Source organism: Saccopteryx bilineata, chromosome 3 (assembly GCF_036850765.1).
Source record: "Saccopteryx bilineata isolate mSacBil1 chromosome 3, mSacBil1_pri_phased_curated, whole genome shotgun sequence".
Classification (NCBI taxonomy): domain Eukaryota; kingdom Metazoa; phylum Chordata; class Mammalia; order Chiroptera; family Emballonuridae; genus Saccopteryx; species Saccopteryx bilineata.
Window position 1 is genome coordinate 240930463 of NC_089492.1, and position 18197 is coordinate 240948659.

General features: G+C 38.5%; 1 long non-coding RNA gene across 1 annotated transcript; it reads left to right on the forward strand.

Annotated features, from left to right (window-relative positions):
* The first annotated feature begins 10673 nt into the window (after window positions 1–10673).
* LOC136329039 (uncharacterized) lies at window positions 10674–15057 on the forward strand. The gene is made up of 4 exons (XR_010730136.1): window positions 10674–10727; window positions 13221–13355; window positions 14178–14277; window positions 14752–15057. It is a non-coding gene; the product is annotated as an uncharacterized lncRNA (long non-coding RNA).
* The last annotated feature ends 3140 nt before the right edge of the window (window positions 15058–18197 follow it).

Here is an 18197-nt window from a genome sequence, read left to right on the forward strand (position 1 = left end):
TAGGACTGGTGGCTTTGTAAGAAGAGGAAGAGAGAATCACTTTTCTTCATGCACAGGCACCCAGGAAGGGCCATGTGATCCCACAGAGAGGAAGAGGCCATCTTAAGTCAGGAAGAGAGATCTTACCAGTACCCAACCTTGCTGGCACCTCTTCTGGAGGCACACTTCCTGCCTCCAGAACTGTGAGAGCAGAAATTTCTCCGGTTGAGCCACCTAGTCTATGGCATGTTGTCAAGGCAGACTAAGCTAAGACAATGCCCAATCCCCATCTTTCTTGATCCAGTCCCTTTTAGAGCGTTCACAATAGAAGTAGCCCCTACTCCATCCCTGGGGGGGGTGAAGTCAGTTTAGAATTAGTCTTGCTGCTCTATGGTCTGGGATTCATTGTGCCTGAAATGTCCTGGTGTTCACCAAGATGTAATTTTCTTTTTTAAGTAACTGGTAGGCTGATCTTTGCACACACCCAGTGTTGGGCTGCCTTTCCTATTCAGTGCTTCGTGCTGTCTGTCTACTACAGCATTAAGAAGTGGTATGCGTTCATGAAAAGATGTGGATTTTAGGCCCTGGCCAGTTTGGCTCAGTCATAGAGTGTTGGCTAGGTGTGTGGATGTCCCGGGTTCAATTCCTGGTTAGGGCACATAGAAGAAGTGCCTATATGCTTCTCCACCCCTCCCTCTCTCGCTTCTCTCTCTCTCTTTCTCTTCTCCTCCCCTCCTATAGCCATTGTTCTATTAGAGCAAGTTGGCCCTGGGAGTGCTGAGGATGGCTCCATGGCCTCTGCCTTAGGTGCTAAAAAATGGCTCCAGTTGCAACAGAGCAATGGCCCTAAGTGAGCAGAGCATCGCTCCCTAGTGGGCTTGCCACATGGATTCTGGTCAGGGCACATGTGGGAATCTGTCTCTCTGCCTCCCCTCTTCTCACTAAATTAAAAAAAAAAAAGATGCAGATTTTAGAGCTGCCATGCCTGGTTCTGAACTCTAGTTCAGTCACTCACTGTGTGATCTTGGGCAAGTTACTTAACTCCTCTGTGTTTTAGTTTCCTTGTTTGTAAAATTGTGTTAATAACAGTGCCTATGTAAAAGGGCCATTACAAGAATGAAGTGATATAATACATGAAAAATGCTTGGTACATAACAAGCCCTATGAAGACTAGCTATTGTTATAATTACTTGACAAGGCTCTCACCCAACTTTTATTGACAACCCCCTCCCTCCGCCTCACGATGGTCTTAGACTTGCTTCCTGGTAGAGAGACCTACACCAGGTGGGTGTATCAGGTGCTTGATGTTATCATCTTGCTTGGAACCTCCAGCCACTATAACCCACTCCCCACATTTGAACCCTTTGTGTACTGACTTCAATGTTGCATTACTCTTCCTTACAGTGCAATGCCCTATCTAACCCACATGATAGGATGAAGATGTAAAATTAATGTTGATAACTTGAGGCCTTTCTCTGTCCTTAAATAATAATAAAAAGGGGGAGGAGGACTACTTATTGTATCTCTATATAAGGGCTCATGTGCCAGGAGAGGTTTTCTGTCAGTCTGATAGGGGGGTGATGGGAGGTATAGAATTCAGTGGTTCCCAAATGTGGTGGTTAAGGATCAAAATCACTGGAGGAACTTCTTACTATCCTGGATCCCTAGATTCCACAACCAGAAGTTCTGTTTCAGTAGGTCAGGGGTGGGGTCTGGGAAATCATACTTCTAATAAGATCCTTAGGTAATTCTAACGCAGCTGTTTAGCTGGCTTGTGTTTGAGAATTACTTTACCAGTTGTTCTTTCGAGGACTATTTTAGCCTGTGGCATGTAAGATTCCAGAATAAATATAAGGACGTGGAAAGGTAAGAAAATAACTTAGAGCAAGGTTTTACTATCTTTAAACATCTCCCAGGTCAATACCTGGGTGGCAAAATCACTACTAGGTGTGCCTATGTTAGTTTTTGTCTAGATTTTCATCTAAACCAGGTTCTAGATAGATCTAGTTTATAGCAACCAAAGAGTTAGCAGTGACCATGGCAGAAAATGCAATCACAGAATAAGTTTTTATCACTCTATTTGTGAATAGCCGTTCTCCAAACGTTTTCAGCGTGGCATTTGGGAAGGGTATCTGGAATGGTGATACCATTTAATTTACTATGAATTACCTTCTGGGCAAAATGGATAGCTGACACTTAAGGCAATATTTATACATTTGCAAGAATAAACTATCTGTGATGGCTAGGAGTTTTCCATGTATTAACTAGAATTTCAAAGGAGCTAGAACAAGAAGCATCCTTTTAGAGAAGACTTAAATCTTAGAAATGACCACCTAGGAGATAAAATGCCATCTTCATTTATCCAGCGGAGACAGGCTGGGATTTGTTAAGAAAGCTAGCTAGTGTCAAGGAGGCTGCAGGCACTGCACATTAAAATGCATCTCCCCTTTGACGAGTGTTTAATTTGGCCTTGTGAAGTGTATGAAATGCAGGCATTTAATTTGTTTGAGAGAAGCAAGCCCAAAGCACCTCCTGTAATACTGTGCCACAGGGTTTTCTGAGTCTTACCACATGTTAGGCATAGTCTGGGAGTCTGTATTAAATAAGCTTCGAATCAAAACACCAGTTTGACAAGAGTCTGCTTTAATTGAAAGACACAGCCTCTCTCTTCTGAGCCAGGTGGAGGGACATAAAGGAGGGCATCATCTGGCATCCTGTCCTAAGGAACACATTGCTCTTTCCTGTAAGAGTACAAAGATGCTTTGGGGCAGGCAGGTAGGAATCTATTGGTGGGTCTTAGAATGTCTGGTGTGCCAGCCTCCCATAACAGTCTCCTTCCTCCGACAATGCTGGCTATCTGCCACAGTGTCAATTATCCCTAGCTGAGACAATAATGATCTAGGAGACCACTTTTTTATATTACATTTTAACAAACCAGAATTAGGACACTTTACAAAATTCATACACTTTGACATTCCATGCATTACTATCCAGCTGCTCATAAATCAACCATACCCATCAAGCTTTTCTGCTTCACGCATGTTAAGTGACCGTATTTTAACAGAATATTAAATATTCCCCAATCTGAGGGTTCTGCCGCTCCCTGTCATCTGCTCAAGCTTCGCCATTATTTTACAAGGAGAAAGTAGCCCCATGCTCCTCTTAGAGAAGTGTAAGAGATGGCAAAGTAGGCTGGATCTAACTGGAAGCACACATATAACTGCCTTCTTTTTTTGGAGGGGATTGTACATTCTGAGTTTTTATTTATAAACACAGGTCCACTCTTCTCTTTCCATCTCATCACCTGCCACTTTCCTCCCTCATGTGTTTCCTATGCTCCAGGACCTTCTTGAGTTCCTTCAAAATTCGATATGCTTTCCTGCCCTCAAACCTTTGAGGGTTCTACTGAGAACCCCTTCCCCCATTGCTGGTCTCTACGCCACCAAGTCCTTTCTACTAGTTCCTTCCTTCCTTCCGTCATTCAACAAGTACTAATTGAGTGTCTATATGCCAAACAGTGAATGAAACTGATTAAAAAACCCTCTAGAACTTACATTCTAGTTGAGAGGGGTACTCAGACCAAAAATAAACATAATAAATAAGTAAATTATATGTTAGGAGATGATAATTTATATGGAAGAATGAAGAAGAATAAAGTGTATGAAAAGTGCTTGTAATTTAATTAAAGTGAAGGAGAAGTCCTTACTGATTCATTAAAATTTAAATTAATTCTCAATTATTTAATTTTTTTTTATTGAATTCATTGGGGTGACATTAGTCAATAAAATAATAAACTTTAAGTGCACAATTCTCCAATACATCATCTGTATATTGCATGGTGTGTTCCCCACCCCAAGTCAAGTCTCCTTTCGTCACCATCTAGTGTTCCTCTTCCCTCTACCTTCCCTCACCCTGTTTCCCTCCTGCAATCCCCACATATAAGTTTCTTTTTCTTTGCTTAATCCCTTCATTTCAAATTAACTTCACAGGGACTTCTTCCAGATGAGGTCCGTCAGTGGGTCTTTGAATGTCCGACTAGGTCATTCTCCGTCATATTCTCTCATAATTCCCAATACTTTTCATTTATCACTTTTAGCACTATATATAGTTATACACTCATGTGATTATTTAGTAAAGAATGTCATGTCCACTATATTGTAAGCTCCAAGAAGGCAAGGGTAAGATTTTACTTGATTACTTCTCTGTCTCCAAAGTTAGCTCAAGACAAGTGCTCAATACTAAGTTCTTGAATGAATGAAAGAATCTGTACAGCATGGCTAAAAATGTACATTCAGGCTACATTAACAGACAAAACTGAGATAATAAATAATGAGTGAATGATATGAATGATAATGAGTAAGTCCTTTTTATAAATTGCAAAGTTCTATAAACATACAGCATCATTATTTATATGGATAGAAGACTCTCTTGTATCAGCATGGTTCTGTGGTTTTTGATGTTGTATGACCTTGAATACCTCTCATGAAGGCAGTGTGGTTTAGTGTGTGAGATCATGGGTTCTGGAACCAGGCTGCCTGGGTTGATTCTTAGCCCTTCCATGTGACCTCATTATGCCTCTACTCCCTCATCAATAAAATGGGATGACAATGGCACTAACATCACATAGATGTTGTAGAACTAAAAGATCTAGGGTGCTTAGGAGAAAACCTGGCATATAGTAAATATTCAATAAATATTATCATGATTCTGGTTAATATTATTTGTCATGCTTTCAACTACAATCCAGAGATTAATTTATTGGCTGAAGTCTTTCTTAGTTTCTTTTTAGAGACAACTGAACCAGAAATTCCTAGTTCAGTGATGTTTTATTTAACATAAATCAAAGAGTAAGAATAACTCTTTTCAGGTGCCATCCTGTAGGTTTTAGCATCTGTTCTCTCATCCCGACTCATCTTGGTTTTATCCTGGTGGTCCTTTTTCTGAGTATCTTGGCAGCGGCAAGTTAAGTTAGAGCTGATGGCTGTGAAAACTGGTCCAAATGCTGATTCTACCACTTACTGGCAGAAAGACCTCTGGCAAGATATTGAACTTTTGAGATTCACACTCTCATCTAAAACATGTGACTCATAATTGCTCCCTCACAGGGTTGATGTGAGGATTGCATGAGATAATGTCCATGAAGGGCTAGCTTAGACAGAGGTTCTCTATATATTAGTTCTGCCTTCCTTGCCCTTCCTTTGTTTAAGAACAAATCTACATTTTATTTTATATTTTTATTAAGTTTTTAAAAAATTAAAGTATAATTGTATATTACCTTCAGGTGTACAACAGTGATTCAACATTATGATGTGATTGCCACACTAAGTCCAGTAACCATCTGTCACCATGCCAAATTATAATATTACAGGTATTGACTATATTCCCTGGGCTGTACACCAGTGGTCCCCAACCCCCGGGCCACGGACTAGTACCGGTCCGTGAGCCATTTGGTACCGGTCCGCAGAGAAAGAATAAATAACTTACATTATTTCTGTTTTATTTGTATTTAAGCCTGAACGATGTTTTATTTTTAAAAAATGACTAGATTCCCTCTGTTACATCCATCTAAGACTCACTCTTGACGCTTGTCTCGGTCACGTGATACATTTATTTGTCCCACCCTAAAGGCCGGTCTGTGAAAATATTTTCTGACATTAAACCGGTCCGTGGCTCCCCAAAAAAGTTGGGGACCAATGCTGTACACTAGACCTTTGTCACTTATTTATTTTATTTTTATTAAAATTTTTTTTATTGATGTATTGATTGATTTTAGAGAGAGAAGAAGGAGAGAGAGAAAAAGAGAGAGAGAAACAAGAAACATTACTTTGTTGTTCCACTTATTTATGCATTCATTGGTTGACTTTTGTATGTTCCCTGACCAGGGATCAAACCCACAACCTTGGCTTATGGGGATGATGCTCTAATCACCAAGTCAGGCCAGCTTTTTTATTTTATATCTGGAAGTTTGTACCTCTTATTTCCCTTACCTTTTTCATCCAATCCTCTAGCCCTCACCCAAAATATCTTCTAGAGACACAACCTTGTGGTCTGTGAAGAAGGCTTTGACAAGCATTCTAAATCAGAAAGCCAAAGTTAACACATCTGGAATTTACTATACATACCCTAAGTCAGTGGTCCCAACCTTTTTTGGGCCATGGACCGGTTTAATGTCAGAAAATATCATATTTTCACAGACCGGCCTTTAGGGTGGGATGGATAAATGTATCACGTGACTGAGACGTCAAGAGTGCGTCTTAGACGAATGTAACAGAGGGAATCTGGTCAGTTTTTAAAAATAAAACATCATTCAGACTTGAATATAAATAAAATGGAAATAATGTAAGTTATTTATTCTTTCTCTGCAAACCGGTACCAAATAGCCCATGGACCAGTACCAGTCTGCGGCCCCGGGGTTGGGGACCACTGCCCTAAGTGATTCATGTTATTGTCAGAGGTTGATACAATAAACACAGTGTTCATTTGTTTTCCTATTAATAGGAGGAAAAAGGTAATTTAAAAATATTCATTTTAATATCAAAAACTTATCAAGTTATATAGTACTTACTAATGAACTAACTAGAAACACCATAACAAATATATTTTGTGTATTGTAGAAAACATTTTGAAAATAACTTTGTATTGTTGATTAACAAATACTACTTAGGGTTATTTGATGGTATAATCATTATAGGTACTAAGGAGAATCTTTCTGAATGTTCAAAGTTATTGTTTGATGGTCGTAATCAGGTATGCAAGTTGTGTGTGTGTGTGTGTGTCTGAGTGTGTGAGTATATGATTGTGACAAAAACAAAAATAAGTCCAAAATGCTCTCTTCCCGTGCACAAATATTCTAGGTTTTCTCTTTTTCTTTCCTGGATATTTTGCTAACCTTAGCTGGTCATTCACTCACAATATATACTTTTCAGCATGTCACAGTTAAATTCTTCAAATTATGTTCCACTTCAAAAAACCTGATTTTATTTCCAAATCTTCTTTTCCTCCTTGTTTGGGGTTTTTGATTAACAAATATTTATTAAGCATCAGTGTGTAAGTGGAAGATCCCAGAACAGCTTTTCCAATGTCCTTGGTGATCCAGATGTTGGATAAATTGGAAATCTATGAGTCTACAGTTAAAGCAGAATTAAAATTATGTGTGATCATGAACTTAGAGGGCAACTTAGAGGGCAACATGTTGTTTACTACTGGCAACAGCAGAATTTGGGGATTAATTTTCTACTTATTGGCTTAAAATGTAAAATCTAGATGTAAGGAGGCCTAGCCTACATGTCCTTAGGAAATATTCATGCCAAAGCTACTCATTCTAATTTATCTGACATTCCTATTTGCTTGATGAATGCTCAAGGCATTCACCATTGTTCCAGTTTATGCTGTTAATAGCACTTCATGGTCTATAAAATAAAAAGCTGGCATTCAAGGCTTTTCACAGTATGCATTCTGCTTACCTTTCAAGCCCTATTTCCTTTTGCTCCTCTGCTAGCTCCCAATGGTCAGCTGTAACCAACTTTTTGCTCTTGGTCCTCGTTCACTGAATACCCATTCTTGGCCAAGCCCTGCTTCATTAAATTTAAAGAATATTTTATTTCCTCATTTTTTTTTTCCTGGGAGGTGGTTTTCGTTATTCCCATTCTATAGATGCAAATACCAAGGTTCAGAGATGTCAAATGACTTGTTCAAATTCATGGGTGAATATCTGGTTGAGTAGTTACATGAACTTCAAAGCCATAATGAAAAGGTCTCTTTTCATCACACCATGAGGCTTTCCTCCTCAAAATGCTTCCACACTGTCTCATTCTGCACTCTTCTTCCATGTAATGGCAAAACAATGGACCCCCAAAGACATCCACATCACAATCCCTGGAACCTGTGAATATGTTACCTTACATGGCAAAGCGGAATTAAGGTTGCAGATGGAATTAAAGTTGCTAATTCTTAACTTTAGAAAGAGATGATCCTGGATTATCTAGGTCAAGCCAATATAATAGTGTAAGTCCCTAAATGTGGAAGAGAAAGGCTGAAGAAGAAAGGCAGAGGAAGAGATGGAAGGATGGAAGAATGGTCAAAGACAAGCAATGTTTCTGACTTTGGAGATGGAGAAGGGGACCAGGAACCAAGAACTGTAGGTAGCCTCTAGATCAGGCATGGCCAACAGTTTTTGCCCCCAGGCCAGATTAGAAAGAAAACTTTTTTCATGGGCTGGATGAAATATTAAAATAAAAAAAATGTTAAATACAAAAACGGTTCGTTTAAGTAAACAAAATTTTATTATGTAATTTGTTTATGAATAAATGTGAGTAAAAAAATTTTAATATACAATATTATTTTAATAAAAATATTTTTAATAAAAATATAATTACATACCGTATAAATATCCAAACTGTATCGCAATCAATTGAAACAATATTTAATTAATAGAATGAGCTTGAAGGGGTTATATCGCAAATAAAACAATTATTTCGTTTTACAAACAGCCTGGACATGTTTTCAGTTATCAACTGCAGCTATTGTCTATGCTACAATGCCACTTGATTCAGCACACTTGACCACAAAAATAACGAATTGTTTGACCTTGGGTGCACACTGGCAAACTTCTCCTAAAAGAATGTGGGCTTCACATCGCCACTAAACGTCAAACAGTTCATATCGAGTACAGACGAGTACAAACGTTGTAAATCTTTATAATGGAATTTAAAAAAAAAATAAAGCAGTATTGCGAATCCATTTGACCAATTATTGGAAATTAACCCTAGATTAGTCACATGTGGAATTCTTTTCCGCGTATCACTATCTTCTTAAATATCTTGATTTCCAATAATCAAAGACACTTCCGCTTCTGAGTAGCTGAGATTTTAAAGTAGCGGAGAATATAAAAAATTTAATCACAGGCCTCATAAACTCATTATGTGGGCTGGATCCGCCTGCGGGCCATATGTTGGCCATGCCTGCTCTAGATACCAGACAAGGCAAAGGCATGAATCCCTTCTAGAGTCTCCAGAAAGGAACACAGCCTAACAAACACTTTTATTTTTATTCCAGTGAGATCTACAGAGCTATAAGATAATAAATTTGTTATTTGAATCCACTCAAGTTTTAGTAATTAATGTAGCAATGGGAAACTGATATACACCAAGTAGTATTCCTTTTCTGCATATGTACTTCAGCTGCCTTGCATGGCTGAAACTCACCTTCTCTATATATATTATATTATATTATATTATATTATATTATATTATATTATATTATATTATATTATATTATATTATATTATATTATATTATATTATATTATATTATATTATATTATATTATATTATATTATATTATATTATATTTATTATATATTATATTATATTATATTTATTATATATATTATATTATATTATATTATATTATATTATATTATATGATATTATATTAAATTGAATTTATTGAGGTGATACTGGTTAACATTATTACACAGGTTTCAGGTGCCAAATTCTACAATGCATATCTGCACACTGTATTGTGTATTCACCCCACCTCCCAAGTCAAGTCTTCATCTATCACCCATTTATTCCCCCATACACTTCTCCATCTCCCCCTTCCACTGGTAACTGCCATACTGTTGTCTGTGTCCATGAATTTCTCTCTCTTTTTTGTCTTTTTTTGCTCAATCCCTCCATCCCTGTCACCCAGCCCCAACTCCCCCCAACCTCTGACAGCTGTCAGCCTGATCTCTATGTCTGAGTCTGTCTCTATTTTGCTTGTTAGTTCATTGAAACTCACCTTTTCCATCAACCTGCCTCCCCCCTCCCCCCCATCAGTATAAAAGTCTGCTTTTGGGGAAGGCATGAAGCTGAACTTGATTAATTGTATTGTTCTAGACACAGTTGACAGAATTCGTCTAAACCAAGCTTCTCATCTCTAAAAGGTTGAACAACCTGTCCAAAGTCCCACAAGTAACAGTGACAGGGTGAGAGCTCAAATTCACAACCCTTAACTTTTACTTCTAATAGTTTATGAGAACACCTGATATAAAAGCATCAGCATTTTTAAGGGATCAGTGCTCTGAGTTTTAGTTGTTAATCATCCATATCAAAATTTCTAGATCTAGTAAACAGATTGGATCCTTGGAAGTCACACTATAAATAAGTCTATGAAAAAGCCTGTGACTATTGGACCTGTGACCCATCCATCACCATTTTGTTTACGTATTCATTCAAACAATAATATATGCCAGGTAATATGCTAAGTCCTGAGAATTAAAAATGAGTAAAACAGAGTTTGTGCTCATCAGAAACTAACTGTTTAGTGAAACTGTTTAGTGGTCAGCGGTAGGGGAAATAGATGTAATAAATAGAAATTGCAATGCCTTATGATAAATGATAGAAAAAAGCAAAGAAGCAAAGTCATTAGGCAACCTACAGCAAGGGGCTTCAGACAGGTCTGAGGCTTCTGGAGGAAGCAATGTCTTGGCTGGGTTTTGAAGCAAGAGTAGGAGTTAACTTACAGAGAAACAGAGAGAGTGTTCTAGCCTGGAGGAACAGTAGGATTGGACTGGTCACGTCAGTTAAATAAAACACAGAGGTTTGCTATTCTCTACCAAAGTCCCAAAGTCAGCTCAAAGCGTTGTTTGGTAATTCATTAAATTCCAGAATGGTTCCACTTCATTCGTGAATATGCCCAGGCTCATTTGGTGGTCAGTGTGCAGTGTGAAGGGGTAGAAGGAACTACTAGAATCACTAGAATCAGGTATGAGTTTTGATTCTACTCCTTCCCAGCTGGTTGACTTTAAGAGTGTCCCTTTATGCCTTAGTTTTCATCTCTGACATGAGAAAACAAATTCCTCCTTTGCACAGTTGATGTGAAGACTAGAGGCAATGTGTGTGAAAGCACTTGCCATAAGTGTTGTGGAATTGGCAGCTGTTATTATCAACCTTAAGTAAAGAGCTCAGTTACTCTCTCCCTCTGGCTTCATCTTTATATATATATATATAAATACTGTGTTGTTCATCATTCTTTTCAGTCTGCAGGTAATTCCAATCTGAATCCAGGGGCTTCTTACTGCTTGTCCATAGCAGGTTGGGGCAGAGGTGCTAGAGAGGTCTGGCTTTAGCTAGAATCATGAAGTCTACCATCTTACAGTCACTTTTCATACCACTGCTAGAGGCATCTTATTAAAGTATAAAGCTGCCTATGCCTAAAACCCTCAGAAGGTCTTTTCTTCCTGGCCTCCGGCTCCCTCTTTAGTGTGACCCACCACTCCTCCACCTCAGACACTCAATGTTTTAGCTACTACCGTGCTTCCTTCCTCTTATGATAAATCTGCTCTGCCGGTTATACTGCTTGGGAGGCCCTTACCCCACCTGATTTGTTTGGAACACTCCTATCCCTTTCATAACCCAGCTCACACATCATTCTGTCAAGCTTTCCTTAACTTCTGCCCCATTAGACAACCCTATCCTTCTCTGGGCTAATATAGTGTTTTGTACATATCTCTTAGTTTATTGTGCACATTATACTAAATTATTATTTATTCATCTACCTCCCTCATCAAACTTGGTACTCCTGAAGAACAGTTTTGTTTATCTTTGTATTTTTAGCACATAATAGGGACTCAATAAATGTTTGTTGACTGACTGACTGACTGATTAACTGACTAAATGAGTGAAAGGCAGACAGATCTTCAGAATTTTCTTGCAACTAACTCTTGTAGAAAGGTGGATTAAAACTTCCATAAATAATTACACTATCACATTCTGTAACGAATTGGTGCTAGCCAGGAAATGACAGTATGTCCAAAAGGTAATGAATTAAAACCGTGCTTTGGCATATCCCCTTTCAGAAATGGGAGCGGTCTTTCAAGTGACTTGAAAAATAGGCTTCAGTAAAAGTATAAAAAAATATATGCAATTAGACTCAGTCAATAAAGTTGTCTTTGACTAATGTCTACATTTAAGGGAATTTAATTAAATTATGAAAAAGGCCTTTCTGATTTAACTGTCAGTCTGGTTTATCACGTATGTACATAACTTTGCCTAGAGGTTTCCAGACCCTCAACCAACACAAAGATACACAGACATATCCACACATGGCTGAAGAGGGGGGAGTCCGGTGGGTGAGTGTGAGAAAGCAAGGAAGCCAAGGCAATTTTTCTGGGGAGGCTGACAGAAATAGAAATTCTGTAGAAAGCATTTCTTTCCTCATTCATTCATTTAGAAAACATTTATGCAGCACATACTATATATCAGGGACTATGCTAGGTGCTGGCAATGCACTGGAGTGGAAAAGATAGATGTCAAACATACATACATACATATATATATATATAATTATAAGTTATATGTATTATGTTTATGCTCATCCCAAGCCCAGAATGTTTAGTGTGTTTATATAAGGTCTACTGGAAAGTTCTGTCCATTTTTGGAATAAAACAAAATACAAATTTTTCTTACCATCAATAAACTTTATTAAATAATATAATTGCCATTGTTATTAATGATTTCTTGCCAGCATGAGGGCAATTTGTATATCCCATTTTTGAAAAATGTTTTATCTTTTGATGTGAAAAATTGAACCAGTGCTTGTTTGATATCTTCTTCATTTTTGAATTTTTTGCCCTTCAAAAAATTTTGTAAGGACAAAAACAAGTGATAGTCGGAGGGTGCTAAGTCCGGGGAATATGGTGGATGCAACAGACATACTTCTGTAGCATTTCTTCCTTGTTGAAATTTGTAAAAATTACACTGGTGTAAATGAACTTTATCAGTAGCCATGGGTACACTATTGCTTCACACATAAGACTAATGTGAATCAACTTTGTTTCAGTTAATTTGCTATGTCAGTATGTATACATTAAGTGATAAAAATAGAGAGGCACACATGCGCCAAATAAACTGTGCTTACATGTCGAAACTTGTGATAGAAACGAACAGAACTTTCCGGTAGACCTTATACAAATTCCACATCCTTGCAATTAACAATAGGTAAGGTCTAATATAAAAAATGTGTTGAGTCTGCTGTGTCAGACATAGGGTTAGATCCTGGAGACACAAAAATACCTTAGTGGATCTTACAGGTTTAGTGGGAGAAACCAACATAAAAAAGAAGAATACTAATGTTGTACGAAAAGTGTAGTGACAGAGGCAAGCATAGTTACTACCAGAGGAGCATGGAGCAATGAAGCTTCCTTTCTCGCTCCCCACAGGCATAAAGGCTGCATTTTCACCATCAATTTTTTGCTAGGGAGAGTCAGCTTTGAATGGAACTCTGCATCTCTGGCCACCTCCTGTCCTACACAGCAGAGGAAGGGTGAGGCTGCAGGCAGGACCATCCTTCCTGGGCAGATGGGAGAGAAATAAAAACTTCTGTGATAATAAGGTGACCAATCGTCCTCCTTTAGAGAGGACAGTCCTTCTTTTGTAAGTTCTGTCCTCCCTTGAAAAGTGTCCTCCTACATGTCCTCCTTTTTGATATTGGAAGACTAATCTGTAAATGTCTGTATTCAATCAATGCAGAGTCGATCCATTGTGTGTGATGTGATGTATTTGTATTTGACATGACGATTCGTCATAGATCAGTACAGTGCAATTAGATGTGATTATGAGATGCATGTGCTTTGCACAGGAGACCGCCAGAGAGTGTGCGATATACTGAGAGTGCGAATGGCTTTGTGTACTTCTTACTGAAACACGACACGGCAAATACGACATTGTAGTCTCACGATAATTTCTTTTTTAGTGAATATTCAATCATAGTCAGGTAAGCACAAATCACGTTTTATTAATTCATTATCTATTTAATAATTTCCAAATACATATAATTTTATTTACAAGTATTTTCCCAAAATTCGAGTTTTAAAGTGGAAATCTAACTTCAAACCATATCTATTAAAAATGCATTTTGATTAAATAGTTGCATAAAACAGACATTTTTAAATTAGGAAATGATAAATACACCCGAATACCACTCCAAATTAGTGGTTTTATTTGATATTTAGTTTTACTAAATGAGTACTCTTTTCTTACAATTATTAAAAATTAATAGGCATGTAAGCATAATTACAATATAAAATATTACAAATGTTTTTATTATGCATTTACCATATTATGCATAGTGTATTATTGTTGCAACGAATGTTTCTTTTATTTACAATATTGTTTTCTTCAACTTATTTTTGTCCTTCTTTACATTGTAAAAAAGTTGGTCACCTTAGTGATAAGGAGCTCCTGGACAGAGCAGAGGAGCTGCCCACAGACTGCGGTCCTGAATGCTGCCTTCGGGGCTGAACCCTGCAGGAGAGGTGAGAGCCGGCTCCATCACAAGTTACATGGTCGCCTAGACGCGCCCCAAGCAGAAGGGACTGATGTCAAAGGCGGTAGCTTAACCAGAAATGACCAAGGGAGGCTCAGCTAAACTTTCATATTTGTAATACATCTAATTTAACTAATTTCATTTAAAACATTCTAAATACTCCTGAAATAAAGGGCCACCACTAAATAAAGTAGGTACTGAAATACCAATTGTATCATTTGCATTGGGGCTGTAATTAGTAGCCAGAATGAACAACTAGCAGCCACAGGATGAATTTAGATTGCAGATACAAGCACTTCTTAAAATTTCAAAATGAAAATGCTTTTGTAGGTGTGGCAGGCTTCCTCTGTTTCTAGTTCTGAACACTCCCTGTTGGCTGCTACTGTCATGTATGTTACTTGCTGATCCCGGAGGGGAGGTGATGTTGCAGCCTCTCATCTAGGCTGACTCCTTCTATTTGCAGACAAGGAAGCTAAGACCTGGAGGGAAAAGTGACTAATGCAGCAGAGTGAAGACTGCAATCTTGGGATCTCCTACTTCACCAGGCTCTTCCTGTGCCAGGGGCTGCCACCCAGAGAAGCACTTTGTGAATACAGTTTGCTCAGGTTGCAGAAAGAAGCCATCCTCAGCTGTTATCTGCCAGGCCAGTGGTTGGCAAACTCATTAGTCAACAGAGCCAAATATCAACAGTACAACAATTGAAATTTCTTTTGGGAGCCAAATATTTTAAACTTAAACTATATAGATAGGTACATTCCTTATCGAGGTAGTGCCCGCACGTGGTATTTTGTGGAAGAGCCACACTCACACTCAAGGGGCCAGGGAGCCGCATGTGGCTTGCGAGCCGAGGTTTGCTGACCAGGGTGCCAGGCAAAAGTCCCCTGCAGTGTCAATAAATGCAGGCAGTGGGTTCAAGGGGAAGACTCGTGGAGACTTATGTTAAGGTGTCTGCAATCTATGTCACTGTTTGGCCTTGCACTTGAGAGAAGTGACAGGGGGTGGGCGCATACTCTGTTTCGCTTTAGGGTGCCTGTGAAGGCGAGGGATAGCTGGGTGTCCAAGGAATGGAGCTCAGGGCAGGGTTTGCCTGGAGAGGACACATGGATATGAAAAGACCTCTGGGCCAGGGCCACTTTAGTATGCCCATTTGCAAACTCAGATGTGACTGGGTGGGGAAGATTATGCATTAGGGCTTATCTCTCCCGCTCAGCTGGGTTTCTGTTATCCCCTGGGCCCGGTGCTGGGGGCTGGCAAAGGCGCTGACCTATTCGCTTGGCAGGTTTGATCTGCACATGCTCATCTTTACTAGTCTCAAGGGGCAAGCCCAGGGATGGCAGTCAGTGGGGGAGGTGGGGTGAATTTGATCAGAATCCAGGTAGGAAAAAGAATTTACAAAAACATAGATTAACTGGCTGGTCATAACTATCTAAGTAAATCAGACAGCAGTTCAGGAAGGATATGCTTAAGAAATTATAACTGATCTACCAGTCATACACCACACACACACACACACACACACACACACACACACATACACCTACCTATATATACACATATATGTACTATATATATTTTATATGTGTATAAACAAATGATACATATATCTTTGTCTCATAGGACCTCCCACTGTGCTTAACACATGGTTGGTACATGGCAAAAAATTCTTAAATTTATAGAGTGCTAATTATAGAGTATAAGGTTATTACACTGTGATAATAAGAAAACAAATAAGGTGTACTTTTCACCTACAAAGAGCTTAACATTTAATGGGGAAAAGATGCAAATAAGGAGGTCCACACACAGAAAAAAGAAAGGGAGGGCATCTTTTGTTGAATGAAAGAGTGTGAGCTAGAGTACAGAGGCAGACAATTCCTCTCTAGCACATTGCTCTTTAGCACGGACCTCTCTTTGACTTACTTATGAAGAAATGGCACTAGCCTTGCACCTTGAGTTTCTCATTTCCCAGCAGAACGATGTTGGGTCAGGTCACAGGTGACATGAGACATGTCATTATGTACCTGGGCTCAGGCTGACTTGCTATGTTTCCTACAGGTAGTCACTCAGCAGCTTGAACTACTTCTGGCAATTAGATTCACTTAGAGAAAAAGTTTCTTAGATATCTTTTAGAGCTTATTTTTGAAAGATGGTCCACCTTGGTGCCTGCTTCCTGGCTCTGGATGGAGGCCAGAGGATGACAGCAGCATGAAGTCGCTGTGGATAACAAGTCCTCTGTTATGACTGGGAGCATTTGCAATGCTATAAATAACTCTATCAATATTGTGATAATGGCACTTTAAAGAGGTCTATTTTACAAGTGCTGAATGTAAGAGAGACCGCAGCTGCGCTCATTAATTCTGAAGTGTGCCTCCCTCGATGTAGGACTTGCAGGTGTAACAATAAACGTGTTGACTTAATGAAAGTCTAGATAATGTTTAGATTAAGAAAAAGGTTAGAGTAACATTGTTAGTTTTTTCATTGTGTTGGCATAATGAAAACAAATTATAATAGCTTAATTGGAAATGGGAAAAGAAGGGCAAAACATAACTTTGTTACTGATTTGAGATGCTCACCGATAGCTCCTCCCCCCTCAAGAGCGAGGATCATAATTGACAGCAGTAGATCTTTTGATAATTAATTGCAGTAAATTATCACTTGGCACAAAGAAGGCATAATTGTAATTAATTTGCAACCTTCCCAGCATAACACTGAATTAGAAATAGCACTGACATAATTTTTCCAAGGGAGGAAATGGAGGATAGAAACAGTGTATTTTTTATTTTGATGTGCATTCAGAGTTTTGAGGCAAGCCCTGGCTGTAATTTTCCTGGTGTGATATTGACATCTCTGTGACTCTCCTGGGTTAGGGGTGTTTAATTTAGATTGTGGATGTTGGCTCTGGGTGATGATAGTTACCAAGAGGTGTCTCCTGCTGAGCTCTGCGGTGTCCTCCCATCATTTTAGCCTCCAGTTAGTCACTTAACCTCAGTATCTTTCTGTATCTGTCTTTCTGTATCTGTTTCATTCACTGGGGTGCCAAAAGACCTAATGAATTCCGAAAATTGGCATTGTTTCAATATAACATATTATTATATTTTTACTTAAATAAATGAAGAAAAATTTACCCTCAAAATGTTTCCTTCTTTTTGCAGTACAGCCTATTTATAGGATGATGCAGAATGTAATTAAGAGTCTTTGCCATGGTCCAATTTTATAGTGATTGCCACAGATCAAGGTTCAAGCTGATTGCTCAATAATTAATTAGAAGTAGAAATGAGGAATAAAAACTATTTTCACTGGATTCTAGGGAACTGTTTATATTTCATTAGAGTGCCTGAGAGAACAAATCATTAAGCTAGAAAAGATTACATCTGGGTTAGAATTAAAGTCAAGTGAATTGATTAAACCAAATGTTGGCTCAGGGGTGACTGCTATAGTGTGCTATGCTGTGGTCCGAAGGCTTCAAGGGGTCATGGAACCTTCTTTTGCTCCATGTCCATTTGAGAGGATGAAGTGGATCATACTTCTGACAATAGGGCAAGAAATTGTTCTGCTTAGTTGTTGGTCATAAGAAAAAAGATAAAGATCATGATTCTATTTCAGGCAGACCCATATAACAAAAATAAACTTTATTAAATTATTTTGGACACTCTTTGAAGGTCTTCTTAGCCCCATTGTTATAAATGCTGAAATAAGGTTAATTTATAGTTAGAACCCTTCACCACTGCTGCCCTGCCATTGAATTCAGGTTTGACCTATATGTAACACCTTCTCTGGGGGTTAACAAATCATTCAATCTTCATGTAACTTTCCTTTCTCAAAAAGCAAAGCCTTAAGTAACCCCTGTTACCCTGCACCCCACCAATAACTTCTTCCAGTTGGGTTGAATTAGTCATGATAGTTTTACTGTGT